Below are 14,033 nucleotides of genomic sequence, written 5' to 3'. Positions count from 1 at the left end.
GGGGAGGATGTTGTAAAATTGCAACGCTGGGCCTGTAAGGTAGCAGAATTTCAATAGTGTCACTCTCTCTCTGAACACATGTAAGGAATAATTAAAAGTTTATTTGTACTTTACAGCTTATAAAGACCCACCTAAGTTTATGTATATACACAACAACAATAGTATAATAAAGAAAAAAGTAATTTTTATTATCAATTTAATACAAAAAATGAGTATCATATAAAAACGCAAATTTTTCCCTGTGAAGCTCCCATTGACTTCTATCAGCGGTAATCAAGAAATTTCGTGTTTTTGCACAAAAAATTTCATGTTAGCGCAAATACGGGTAAAAACGGCCACGCTATGAAATAGCACTTGTGCTATCTTCATAGCACGGTTTTGTGAATCGAGCCCTATATGTGCATGTTTTATTTGTTCATTTATTCAGTTATGGTAGTTCCAAAAACAGTTATTTTGCTCTGAAAAGCACAGGCGAACATTGCACTTCCTGCAAAGTGTGTTGGTATAGCCTTTTGCACAGTGTCGGCACCGTCCTCTATCGGCTTTGATGGGAAAATGTCCAATCATGTCCTTGCAAACTTCCTTTGGAGGGTGTGCATTTGACTTTTTGGCTGTCATGGCAGCTGAAGAACCTCCATCATCTGTAAACTGCCTCTTTTGGGAAGTCAAGGTGCCCCCTCTTGGTGAAACTGGGCTTGCAGATGGTCGCCCTCGCTTTGACACTGACCCAGCCGTTCCGATCAGGATAAGAGAAGATGCCAACTGGGCCTGAAACATTCTCCTGTTTAGCATCTGTTTCTTTGGGATATCCAAAGCTTTGCAGTCCCTTTTGTACAGGAGCCAAGCATTGATCACAGCTAGGTTAATGGTGTGCCAGAAGATGTAAAGGTACCAGCGGTAGGACTTCAGTGGAAACTTGTATTTTGCTGCAAATGAGTCTAACAAATCCACTCCGCCCATGAATTTGTTATAGGCAGCCACGATATAAGGCCTCTCAACTTCAACAAATCTTTTGGCAGTTTTGTCCCAGCGTTGAATCTTCTCCACTGGTTGTGGGCCAGCAAAGGAAGACACAAGTGTAACCTGTCTGTTGTCAAACCATTTCACAGCACAAATGTTGTGATTTGACTCCACTCTGACATCAAAGCTTCCTCTTCCCTTTTTCTTCAAGCTTTTCTCATCCTCAAGATTACAGTTTGGAAGGCGCACTTGTCTGGCTGTTCCTGTGTAATGAATTCCACAATCCAGCAGCCTAACTATCAATGGGATGCTGGTGAAAAAGTTGTCTGCATAGATCTTGTAGTTGTGACTATGTGGAAGTGTGGAAGCAAGTTTCATCACAACATCCCCTGATAGTCCAAGTTCAGATCTTGCCCGTATTCCATTCACACTGCCTTGGTACACATCAAAATCACAAAGTATACCAGAGATTCCAGTCCTTGCCCACAGCTTGAACCCCCATGGGTTTGGCTTGCCACGCATGTACTGTTTGATGCTGCTGAATTTCCCCCTGAAAGGGATCATCATTTCATCAACAGAGTTATGTTCTTCAGGGACCACTTTTAGGCATTTCTCTCTGAAAGCATCAAGCCATGGTCTGAGTTTCCAGAGTTTGTCACTTTTTTGTTCCATCTCAGACACGGTTAGATTGTTCACAAAATGTAATGATGTCAACAGAGACTGGAATCTGTTTCGTGACATTACATCAGCGACAGGACTGTATCTTGTGTCTGCTTCCCAGTACATACGGACTCCAGGCATTTGGACAAGACCCATCTTCAGATACATGCCAATCATCTGCTCTATTTCCTTTGTGTTTGTGTTTATAGATGATCCTTTCTTCTGAAAACTGTACTGATTTGTGTTATCTGCCAGAGCGTTGATCATATCTTCTGTCACAAACTTCTGAAAGTACTCCAGTGGTGTGCAGAGGGAATGGACATCATTACTCCAAAGCAGGCAACAGGGTTGTATGACTTCATGGCCAGATAAACAGACCTATTTACACATTCAACCATCCAATGGTGTTGCAGAACTGAACAATAGGTTCTATTAGTAATGTACATGAAGTTTTAAAAAGAAAAAAAATGGGGGAGGGTTTATTTTGTAGCCTTAAATGTGATGTTGTAATATTACAACACTGGGTCTCAGGGGAGTGCAGACAAAACCTTGCTATCACTTTGACCCACTGTTGTAAAATTACAACATAGAAATAACCAGCTCTAAATCTCTTAAAATCAGTATATTCAATGATGTCATAAAATCTGCATGATCTACACATATTAATGATCACATAAAAAAATATTTCAAGCTTTTTACTTACTTTAGTCCTGATGTATCCCGTCCAAAACAACAAGATGATATACTCCAAAGCAGGCAACAGGGTTGTATGACTTCATGGCCAGATAAACAGACCTATTTACACATTCAACCATCCAATGGTGTTGCAGAACTGAACAATAGGTTCTATTAGTAATGTACATGAAGTTTTAAAAAGAAAAAAAATGGGGGAGGGTTTATTTTGTAGCCTTAAATGTGATGTTGTAATATTACAACACTGGGTCTCTGGGTGTTAAAGCATTTTCAGGAGCCAAAGCTGGGAAAAAGGGGTGTTCCACATCTTCTAAACATATAAATAATATATTATCACCACAAATAATATTCAACATCATCATACCTTATTATCAATACAACAGAACTTATTGACAGCCACACAGGGTAGCTAAATAGCACAATTACCGAAACCAGGAAGCAGTTGAATGAACCCTCCCATTACATTCTCTTATTTGAACACTAGCATCAGGCCCTTGAAGATATAACATTTGGCTACAGGCAGTCAGTGAACTAGTTGTGGGCACGGAGGTTTTTTAGAAATCTGATTGCCACATTTTGTACATGCTGAATACAGTTTGTTCTTTGCCATGAGACTGTTGAATAGTGCATTGCAGTAATCCTTGTGGGAGAGTACTAAGGCATAGAGTAGTTGGGTGAAGTTAGACTCTGAAAAGTAGTTCCTTATTTTTTGGAGTTGTCACAGGTAGTAAAATGAGGAAGATACCACCTGAGAGATGTGGTTGAAAAGCAATAGGTTGGAGTCAAGTATTCCTAGGCTTCTTACTTATTTTATTACAGTTATACACAGGATGGATCTAAAAGACAAACCAGTGGAAAGTGGAAATCTACACATTAAGAAAGTAAACGGCAAAATATATGATGTAGGAACATTAGTACACAGTGAAATACTTTTTCTTCAGTCAAAACTGTTATTAACTCCTTCTATAGTTATTCTTAATTGTTGTAAAGCTAATAGCAGCCCTTCTGGCCAAAAAGTAGTACTTATTGTCAAATGATTTAACATGTATTTTACATTTAAATGGCTTCTTGTTATTCAAAAAGTCTGTGAATGACAATGAACAGTCATTCATTATCCATCAATTAATGGATATCTAAGTACAGAGTCCTTTAATTAACATGGGCAAAGCTTTAGAATCCAATGTTTTATGAGAAAGAAAATTTTGCAATAAGGATCAAGATACTGAATTATGCATGAATGCATAATTGACCTGTTCTACAGTGGGATGTGATTTACAATATCATTTTACATTTCTTATTTTCCTTTTGTATATCTATTACTTGCTATAGATGACTATTTGCAGTCCTGTATAAATAAGTGGTGGTTTATTATGATAATAACAATAATAACAACAGATGGCTGGGTATCTGCATGATACCCTTTGTCATACAGATACAAAAACTCCTATTTAATGCAGTATAGCACTAGTGAGCTAAAAAAAAATTATTGTTCTAGAAGCACACAGTGCATTTTTAAAATTCTTGAACATATCTACTTTTTTTGCATTGACTTATTTGAAAGTTAGGTCCTTCAAAGTCTCCCTGTACTCAAGGACAGTAATAACCTATTTATTCCAGGTAACTAGCCCTCCTGAATTCTAATAGCTTTGTTGGTTTTGCGTGCCTTTATTCTTATCTACATTTAGCTGAAATTCATTTTCTTTGAATTGCATTAACATATTGCATTGTCATTCCTGGGCTCTAAGGTAGGAAAAAATAACTAAATAACCCCTTTGTCTTAGTAGGAATACTGTTGTTCTCTGTACACTCAGTGACATATTCTATATGAGGGGACTCTGAAAAGTTTGCAGCCCAACCAAGAATGATGTGGAGCCATGAAACTTACAAGTTATGCCACACATTTCTTGACACTTTTCATTTCAATGAAATGAACAGTGTGAAGAAAAGTGTGGAATAACTTGTACCTTTTACAGAATCGTGCTTAATGGCACTGAACTTAAAACTGAAGAACCTTAATTTTTTTTTTTGTAGGATCATCAGATGGTACATATTTCCCTAATCCATTTATGAAACATTAAAAAATGTATAGCTTATTAATTTAAACATGTTCATATGTAAAAGAATCAATTAATTAGGAAAGGGACATGGCTTGAGGGTAAGGTGAGGATTGTGAAACAAGTATGCACTCTATTAAAGCACTTATAGTGATTTTTGTTTAGATGCTGTTCTCTTCAAGAGATGACCAAAGTTTTTCTCCATGGTTTTAAGACCTTTATGATGTATGTATATAAGTGTTTTGCTGTTTTGCTGAGGGTGGCTTCACAGACGAAACAATGCCCAACAGCTCTTCCCACTAAGCACAAACAACTGGATGGCTGTATGATCTTGAAATCAATACCCTACCTTCATCCATACGAAAGAGTTTAAAAAAGTCAGAATCTGTGACCTTCCATTCTGGAAGTACCTTCCGATGAATGAAATCTCACAATTGTAGATAATAATAATGATCAATACTCTGAAGGCCAAATTCATCACACAGGGTCTTGAAGTAACTACACTCCCCTGCAACAGTAATTGTCCTAACACTCAAAGACCCCCGGCTTCCCATCACTTAAAAGCTGACATATCTTTAGCTAGGTCAAACTCGGGATTATAGCATATGGAGGTATCATAAAAATAGCATTGATGTGGGAACCATCTCAATTGAACTGTTCCCCACAGTATCAGTGTACAACCTACTCCATAAGGAGACCACCCCATATTGTTCCAACAACTGCAAAATAGCCCGCAAAGTTTGGGCAGGTTCTGAGACTAGTAAAAGAACATCATCCGCGCATAGCAAAATTTGTGCTCTCACTCCCCAATCAGTAGACCTTTTATAGTTCTACTCTCCCGCATCACTTGAACAAATGGTTCCATAACTAAAGCAAAACTGAATGACGAAAGTGGGCAGCCCTGCCAAGTCCCCCTTGGCAAGGTAAAGGGACCATTAATTTTCAAATGGCCTCAAGTGCTTTATAATGTAAGGAGAGTCATTGCATAAAGTTACCAGTAAACTCAAACCATTGTAAAGAAGCCTGCAAAAAAGGCCAGCGTACCCTATCAAAGGCCTTCTCTGCATCAATAGAGAGCAGAACTGCTGGGAAAGGTCTCCTAAGGTCCACCCATACCAAATCCAGCAATCTCTCAAATATTATGTCAGCCTAGTATAAACCCTGCCTGGACCCCATATATTAAATCAATGATATAATGTTGCAACTTAACTGTTCCTGGTCCCAACCCGGCATCAACAAAAGCATTTTGCTATCCTGCCAAAAGGTGTTCCTCCATAAGGAATGCATTTTAAAGGCAAGCTAGGGGTTCTACTATATGGGGGGGGGGGGGATTTTCTTATATAAAATAAAAAGATTCAAGAAACTATCTGTGCCAGGAGATTTATAAGCTGGTAATACATTTATAGCCACTAAAATCTCATGTTCAATAAGCTTGGAAAGAACATTGAATGCTCCCTCAGAGAGCTTAGGAAGGACTGTGCTATCTAGAAAAGCTTCTATCTCTGCCTCCGAGAGGAAATACTCAGGATTGTACAAGGATAGCCACTGCCAAATCCTCCACATCCAACTCTCGCAAATCCTTCCTACACCCTTGTAATTCCTGACACCTGCGCATGGTGAAAGTACACTTATTCATCCTATACAGTTCCTGCAACTTATTATGCAGTGCTGTCCTACACATCTATTGGAATAGGACCTGATGAGAATACATTGACCCCTCATATACACTTAAAAATTTTCCTACGATGATACCACTCCTACCTCACCCGTGTCATTCAAAGTTAAAAAAAAAAATTGATAACTGCCCTTTCTAACTGAGAAAAAATCAAGGGATCCTGTAATTGGGTATCATACAAACTCCATGTTCACCCTCTCAATTTACACCCACCTGTATTAAGGATAAAAATCATTGATCACCTTGATGGACATGGTCTGATGAGGACCAGCCAGCACGGTTTCAGCAAAGGCAAATCTTGTTTGACGAACTTGCTGCACTTCTTTGAGGGAGTAAACAGGCAGATAGACCCAGTCGACATCATATATCTGGATTTTCAGAAGGTGTTCGACAAGGTTCCACATGAATGACTACTTTGAAAAACTACGAGCCATGGAATCAAGGGTGAAATACTCACGCAAATTAAAAACTGGCTAGAGCATAGCAAACAGAGAGTGGGGGTAACTGGACAATACGCAGACTGGAAGAGTGTCACCAGTGGGCTGCCACAGGACTCGGTGCTTGGACCCATGCTCTTCAACATCTTTATAAATGATCTGGACATTGGTATGATGAATGAGGTGATTAAATTTGTGGACGATACAAAGTTATTCAGAGTAGTGAAGACACAGGGGGATTGCGAAAATCTGCAATGTGACATAATCAAGCTCGAGAAATAGGCATCGACATGGCAAATGAGGTTCAACGTGGATAAGTGTAAAGTGATGCATGTCGGTAACAAAAATCTCATGCACGAATATAGAATGTCCGGGGCGGTACTTGGAGACACCTCCCAGGAAAGAGACTTAGGAGTTCTGATCGACAAGTCGATGAAGCCGTCCGCGCAATGAGCAGCAGCGGCGAAAAGGGTGAATAGAATGCTAGGAGAAGGTTATCATGCCGCTGTATTGGGCCATGGTGCAACCTCACCTGGAGTACTGAGTCCAGCACTGATCACCATACATGAAGAAGGACACGGTAGTACTCGAAAGGGTCCAGAGAAGAGTGACTAAAATGGTTAAGGGGCTGGAGGAGTTGCCGTACAGTGAGAGATTAGAGAAACTGGGCCTCTTCTCCCTTGAAAAGAGGAGACTGAGAGGGGGACATGATCGAAACATTCAAAATACTGAAGGAAATAGACTTAGCAGATAAAGACAAATTGATCACCCTTTCCAAGGTAGGGAAAACGAGAGGGCACTCTCTAAAGTTGAAAGGGGATAGATTCTGTACAAATGTAAGGAAGTTCTTCTTCACCCAGAGAGTGGTGGAAAACTGGTCCGACGGGCGTTGGGGTGACAACCCTCCCTCTTTATTGGTTAGTTTTCGTGCTGCTGTTGGAGGTGGGTTCGGGGTGTTGGAAACCTCCATTATAGCGAAAACGGAACTTTTTCTGATTTTTTTCAGGAAAAGTTCCATTTTCTCTATAATGTGGGGGGTTTCACCCCCCCCCCCACACACACACACACCCCGCAATGGCAGCATGAACACTAACCAATAAAGTGGAGGGGTTTCCACCCCAAACCCCCAGTCGGAGCTCTTTTAAAAATTACTTTTTCCCCCGCACGCTTCCGTCTTGCGCCAAATTGTTGGCGCTGGATTGTTGGCGCGCTGGCATCTGGTGCGTGATTATCCCGTCACCCTTTAAAGGCTCTAAAGCTGTAAATGAGCCTATTTCTTCAGAACAAGGGAGTTCCAAGTCCTTCATCGATTGATTCAGAGCCTCGAGTTGAAGTACATCTCTCATCTGGAATGCTGACGAACCTTGCAAAGGAGAACTGCTATTTTGCAGCTGTGGGGGAAGGTCTCTTATATCTGGACTCAGAGTTATAGCAAACTCAGGGAGACCTACCAAACATCCACTCTCCATTGGAGTCTCCAGCGAGCCACCTTCAGACGTCAACTCCATTCTCAGTCTCCTCATCAAAATATTCCTATACCAAGTGCTGCTGTTCGAGAGACAGGTATGTACACTCTCATTCAGATTTTTTTTATGGGGGGAAGGGAGTGGGTTAGTGAGCAGTAGGGAAGTGTGGGGGAGTAGTACCTTAATGTATTCAGTGGTCATCTGGTCAGTTTGGGTACCTTTGTGGCACTTAGATGCTTCTAAAACAGGTCTAGCTCTGAACTTCTAAGTTTCGTCCAGGATGTCTTGGAAAAGGTTTCATTATCACCGTATACGTCCAAGTTAATCACGACCATAGAACACACAAAATATGCCCATAATATGCCTCCCAACATGCCCCATGGAGCACAGTGGATGAAACGTCTCTCTATACATCCAGAAAAACATTTTTTATTATCGACACTTGGACGTCCCGATGATTAGGACATCCAAGTGCCGACTTAGGCAAATTTTGGACATTTTTGTTTTTTTATTATAAGCTCCTATTGTGGGTAAAAGGGTACCCTGATGGTACACTGTGTTTGTGTGACTGTTGGGTTCTATTCTGCTTTGGCAGCAGGAGCTCTTTGCTTCCCCATTGAAGCTGCCGTTCTAGGCAACTGCCTAGTTTTCCATATTGGTCCTTACAGATTAAAGGAATAACTATGGTTAGGGAGTGAGAGAACTCATAATCTTCCTTATCCAGGTTATGGTGATTTTTTTTTTTTTTTTTTTTACTGTGGTACCTGTAGAATTGATAGTTTCAGCAGTGACAGTCTGTATAATGAACTTGTTTTCCTTTTTTTCAACCTGTGTATTAGTCAGCTAAGTGGTCTGACCCAAGTATAAATAGAACATGTCTGAGAATTGCAGGTGTTTAAGCCCTTGTCTTTGATCCTGAACTATGAAATTCTCATAACACCCTTCATTACGCCTTAGCCATCTCCCCTCTGCCTCGCCCCAACTAATACATCTTAGTTTTTGCTTATGGATCAGCAAGTCCATGCTTCTTATGCTTCACTGCTCAGAATATTTCCTGCCTTCTTGCACCACTGTATCAACAGACAGAAAATATTAAATTACAGTAAACATCATCCATCAACAGAATCAGGCATGACATAGAAAGGAACGAAATAAAACTTGAGTAGAGTTCTTCCTGGGTCTCATCTGTTCTTGCTGTTTCCTGCAGAGCTAACACATCGATTTGAGTTTTGATTTGACAGGTTTTCAGGACAAACTTCACTTATAAGGCACACCTGCTGAGAGAATGAATTCTATATCCTCTGGTTACCTTTACATACAATTGCATACTGTGTAAAAGAGACACTGAAGGGCTAGGAAACATCTCACTTTGATGAGGAAATGATTGAACTGCTGGAGATACAGAATACGAGTGGGACGATTTAAAACAACAGCCGACATTTAAATGATCTTTGCAGTTTAAACAGGATTAGCAAATTGCTTTACAGACTGAGATGTATCAAGCCTTACACATAATTGATAGACAGTTTCAGCACTGGAGGCCCAAGGAACATAATATAAAGTGCAAAATAAATAAATAGATAATTTATTATTCTTCGTAAGTGGCGCTAGCTTACTGTTTTCCATTCTCCTATACTTGACTTTCAAGTAAAATGTTCTAATGATGTACAATTTCTTCCTCCCACAGAATCACTGGAAAGCAGCAACATGAATTAATTCATCATACAAATCACGCTGATGGGAGAATGCTTCTATACAGAAATGCATAGTAGGCAGCACAACGCATCCCTTTAAAATTGTGTAAACACTCGTATTATTGTACCAGAAAAATACCGGGCTTATGATGATGACATAATTATAGAATCAGAAATTGTGATCACTTAGAACATTCTCATTCTAAGCTCAATTTAGAAATCTAGACCGTAAAAGAGAAAACAGTTGCTAAATCAAGCAACTATTCACCAAGTACCCAGAATGAAAAGACTAACAGCTCCTTTTACTAAGCTGCGATAGCGGTTTTAGCGCACACTTAGCGGACGCTAAAATTCTGCGTGCGCTAAAAACGCTATCGCAGCTTAGTAAAAGGAGCCCTAAGGAGAAGATACAGAAATGATCCCAGTTGAATTGGGCATCTTTGGTATGTTTAAAAATAAATTACAGATGTCCCTTGCTTTGTTGTCTGTACAAATTATACCACATGAACACCAGAAGATAAAGTGCTCTAGCACAATGCAGGTATTAAGAAAAGCACTTTTCAGAAATGGCTCTTTTGCATATAATAAACTTTTAAGTGAAGCAATTCAATACTCAAATCTAATTCAGTTATGTTAGTTCAATATCATTTTCAATCTTTTCTATATCATCAACCTTTGCTCACAAACAATTTCTTTAGTAATTCTTAAAGATTAATCATAAACAAGACCTCAGTAGCTACACTCAAACATATTACAGTGGTGCCTCGCATAACGAACGCCTCGCACAGCGAACGCTGCGCACAACGAACTTCATGTCTTGCTTCCTACAACGAACTTCGTTTCACACAACGAAGTCGCCCGAGCTGCATCCTTCCGCGCAGGCACTGCGCTTAACTGCCCTCTCTCCGCCTGGCTCCCTGTGCAGTGGCGGACCGTCGGCTCGCAGGGGCCCGGCGCCTACTGCTGATGCGTTGGGGGGGGGGCGGAGCTACTCTCGCCGCTTCCCCGATGCTAGAAAAAAAAAAAAAAATGAACAGTTAAGTCCCAGTTTTTGCCGCTGAGACTCTGCCCTCTCTCACTGTAAAATTAGACTCTACTTAGTCTGTCTTTAAATTTAAAAAATGTGTGTTGTTTTAAAAAACAATTATGTTTTTAGATGTATCTAAATAAAAATAATAACAAAAAATTTATCTTTTTTATGTCATCTTAGCAAATTTTATGCTACAGAACGAATTATTTTTTTTAACATGTATTGTTATGGGAAAACGCGTTTCACATAACGAACTTTTCGCATAACAAACTTGCTCCTGGAACCAATTAAGTTCGTTGTGTGAGGCACCACTGTATTTCATTTTAGTTTACTGTAGCAAGCCTCTTCATTGGTCTGTCCGAAAGCCTTAGTCATACTTTATTTAAATTTAGTGTAAATCACTTATCTTAGGGCTCCTTTTACAAGGGCACGCTAGCAGTTTAATGTGCGTAATATTGTACGCTACACCGCCAGCTGCGCTAGCCGCTACCACCTCCTCTTGAGCAGGCGGTAGTTTTTAGGCCAGTGTGGGGGTTAGCGCATGATGAAAAGTCACGCGCGTTAACCCTGCTAGCACGGCTTAATAAAAGGAGCCCTTAGGGCTCCTTTTACAAAGGCGCGCTAGCGGTTTAACGTATGTAATACCTTACGCTAAACCACCGGCCGCGCTAGCTGCTACCGCCTCCTCTTGAGCAGGCGGTAGTTTTTAGGCCAGCGCGGGGGTTAGCGCATGATGAAAAAGTCACGCGCGTTAACCTCGCAAGCGCGGCTTAATAAAAGGAGCCCTTAGTGTTTGGGGCTCCAACATGAGTTCACATTTCACAAATTGGCTGTCTCAAGGAGTGTCCCCCTATAAAAATCAACATAAAAGTCATCATTCTAGTAATAACTAATACAATCTAAATCTTCAATCACCCATCATTTAAAAAGATCTACGACCAACTCAGTGTCATTCTAAAATGATGGTGGCGTCTCTACAAGTCATTTATATACCATCTCATCACCTGACCATCTCCTGCAATCACACAGAGACTAGTTCTTTTACTAAGGCACGCACGCACGCCATTTTAGCGTGAGCTAAAAAACAGTATGCGCTAAACGCTAATGTGTGCCAATGTGCCCATAGGATATAATGGACACATTCGCATGTGTTAGCGTTTAGCGCACACTAAAACGGCTAGTGCACCTTAGTAAAAAGACCCCTAAATTTAAATACACTAAATTTAAATAAAGTATGATTAAGACTTTTAGGCAGACCAATGAGGAGGCTTGCTGCAGTAAATTGGAACTAAAATGAAATAATATGTTTGTGTGTAACCGCTGAGGTCTTGTTTATGAGTAATCTTTATGAATTACTAAATAAATTGTTTATGAGCAAAGTTTGATGATAAAGAGAAGATTGAAAAGGATATTGAAGTGAAGTACAACTGAATTAGATTTGGGTATTAAGAAAAGCAGCATTATGAGTAAACAAGATCATAGCCAATATGTTAGGGATGTACATTCAATTATGTACATTTAATTCACTGGAGCTTTAAAACTTTCAGTGCCTGCAAAATGAACTGAAAGACATTAGTCAAGAAACTGATACATGTACAATTGACTTGCATGCATTACACGGTTCTAATGTATGTTAACATTGGTATTAAACTGAATGTATGAAATGAACCAAAATAATTTATATAGCAATTTCTATGGTTCATAGACAGAATCGTGGAAGACAAAGGCGCGCGCCGACAACTGAGCGCAAGACAGAGGCGCGCGCCGAAGAAAATTACTGTTTTTAGGGGCTCCGACGGGGGTTTTTGTTGGGGAGCCCCCCCCCACTTTACTTAATACAGATCACGGCGGCGTTGTGGGGAGTTTGGGGGCGCCGTGTTCCCTCTAAGCTGAGCAGGTGTCCTCCAGCTGCATTGCTACCACTAGGGGGTGGAATATTTTCAGTCGCTAAGGACAGGTATGTTCCCTGGAGTCCTGCAGAACTTGCCTGTCCCTCACAATTGAAAAATATGACAGTAAAACAGCACCCTCTATTGGTGAGACTGTGGGTGGAGGACTCCTGCTCAGCTTAGAGGGAACAGTGGCTGTAACCCCCCACATTTTACTGGAAACTTAACTTTTTCCCTAAAAACAGGGAAAAAGTGAAGTTTTCAGTAAAATGTGGGGGGTTATAACCCCCCAAACCCCCCACAACGCCCCCACAATGCGGCGCGATCTGTATTAAGTAAAGTGGGGGGTTCCCCCACTACGCCCCCCCGTCAGAGCCCCTAAAAACAGTAATTTTCTTCAGCGTGCGCCTCCGCACTGCACTCAATTGTCTGCGCGCGCCTTTATCCCGGCGCGCTTTTGACCTGACACCATTTCTATAGCAGGAGAAAAAAGAATGGCAAAAGATAAAAAGACTTTTTTTTTTTTCAAGTATATTGGTGAAAAGAGGAGGGCCAGAGGTGGAATTACAAGACTCAAATATACTGACAGTCAAAGTAGATAGTGGTGAGGGAAAAGCAGACCTGCTCAACAATTACATCTGTTCAATATTCACAAAAGACAAGCTTGGTGAATGTTTACAGGCAATTGACAAAGATATATATGGAGATGGGGGATATCACAGAAGAAAATATTTGTGAACAACTTGCAAAACTGAGGGCTCCTTTTATCAAGCCGCGCTAGCGGTTTAACGCACGTAATACCACGCGCTAAACCGCTGGTCGCGCTAGCTGCTAACGCCTCCCTTGAGCAGGCGTTAGTTTTTAGGCCAGCACGGGGGTTAGCGCGTGATGAAACGTCACGCACATTAACCCCGCTAGCGCGGCTTGATAAAAGGAGCCCTGAATGTGGCCAAAGCTATGGGACGAGATGATATACATCCTAGAATACTGAGGGAGCTTAGAGAAGTTTTGTGGATCCTTTGAAGGATATGTTTAATAGATCTTTGATAGGGAGGTTCCTAGATTTTGAACTCAGTTATAGTAGTCTGTTTCAGACAAATCTTTACCCTATTCATGAAGTTCACAACACTTCAACACTCATAAGAACATAAGAGTTGCCATTACTGGGACAGACCGAAGGTCCATCAAGCCCCAGTGTCCTGGCGCCATATGCTATTCTATAAACAGTGCTCAACTCGGAGCACCATCTCTATATTAGTACTCTGCACAAATGGTTTTAGCTTGCATCCTCTCTCCAAAAGGTAAGAAGAATACTACAATATTTATACAGAAGTTATAAGGCCCACAATGGTTTGAGAGAGCCCAAGAGCTTTCACAGTTTAGGAGCTGAGCTGTGTTAGGCAATATCCCCTGGATTCTCTGTAGGTCGCCCACAGTTGGGTGCTGGAATTTGTATATAGATCCAAGATCTGTGT

The sequence above is a fragment of the Geotrypetes seraphini genome, chromosome 5 (assembly GCF_902459505.1).
Source record: "Geotrypetes seraphini chromosome 5, aGeoSer1.1, whole genome shotgun sequence".
Classification (NCBI taxonomy): domain Eukaryota; kingdom Metazoa; phylum Chordata; class Amphibia; order Gymnophiona; family Dermophiidae; genus Geotrypetes; species Geotrypetes seraphini.
Note: the sequence above shows the minus strand (reverse complement) of the source record.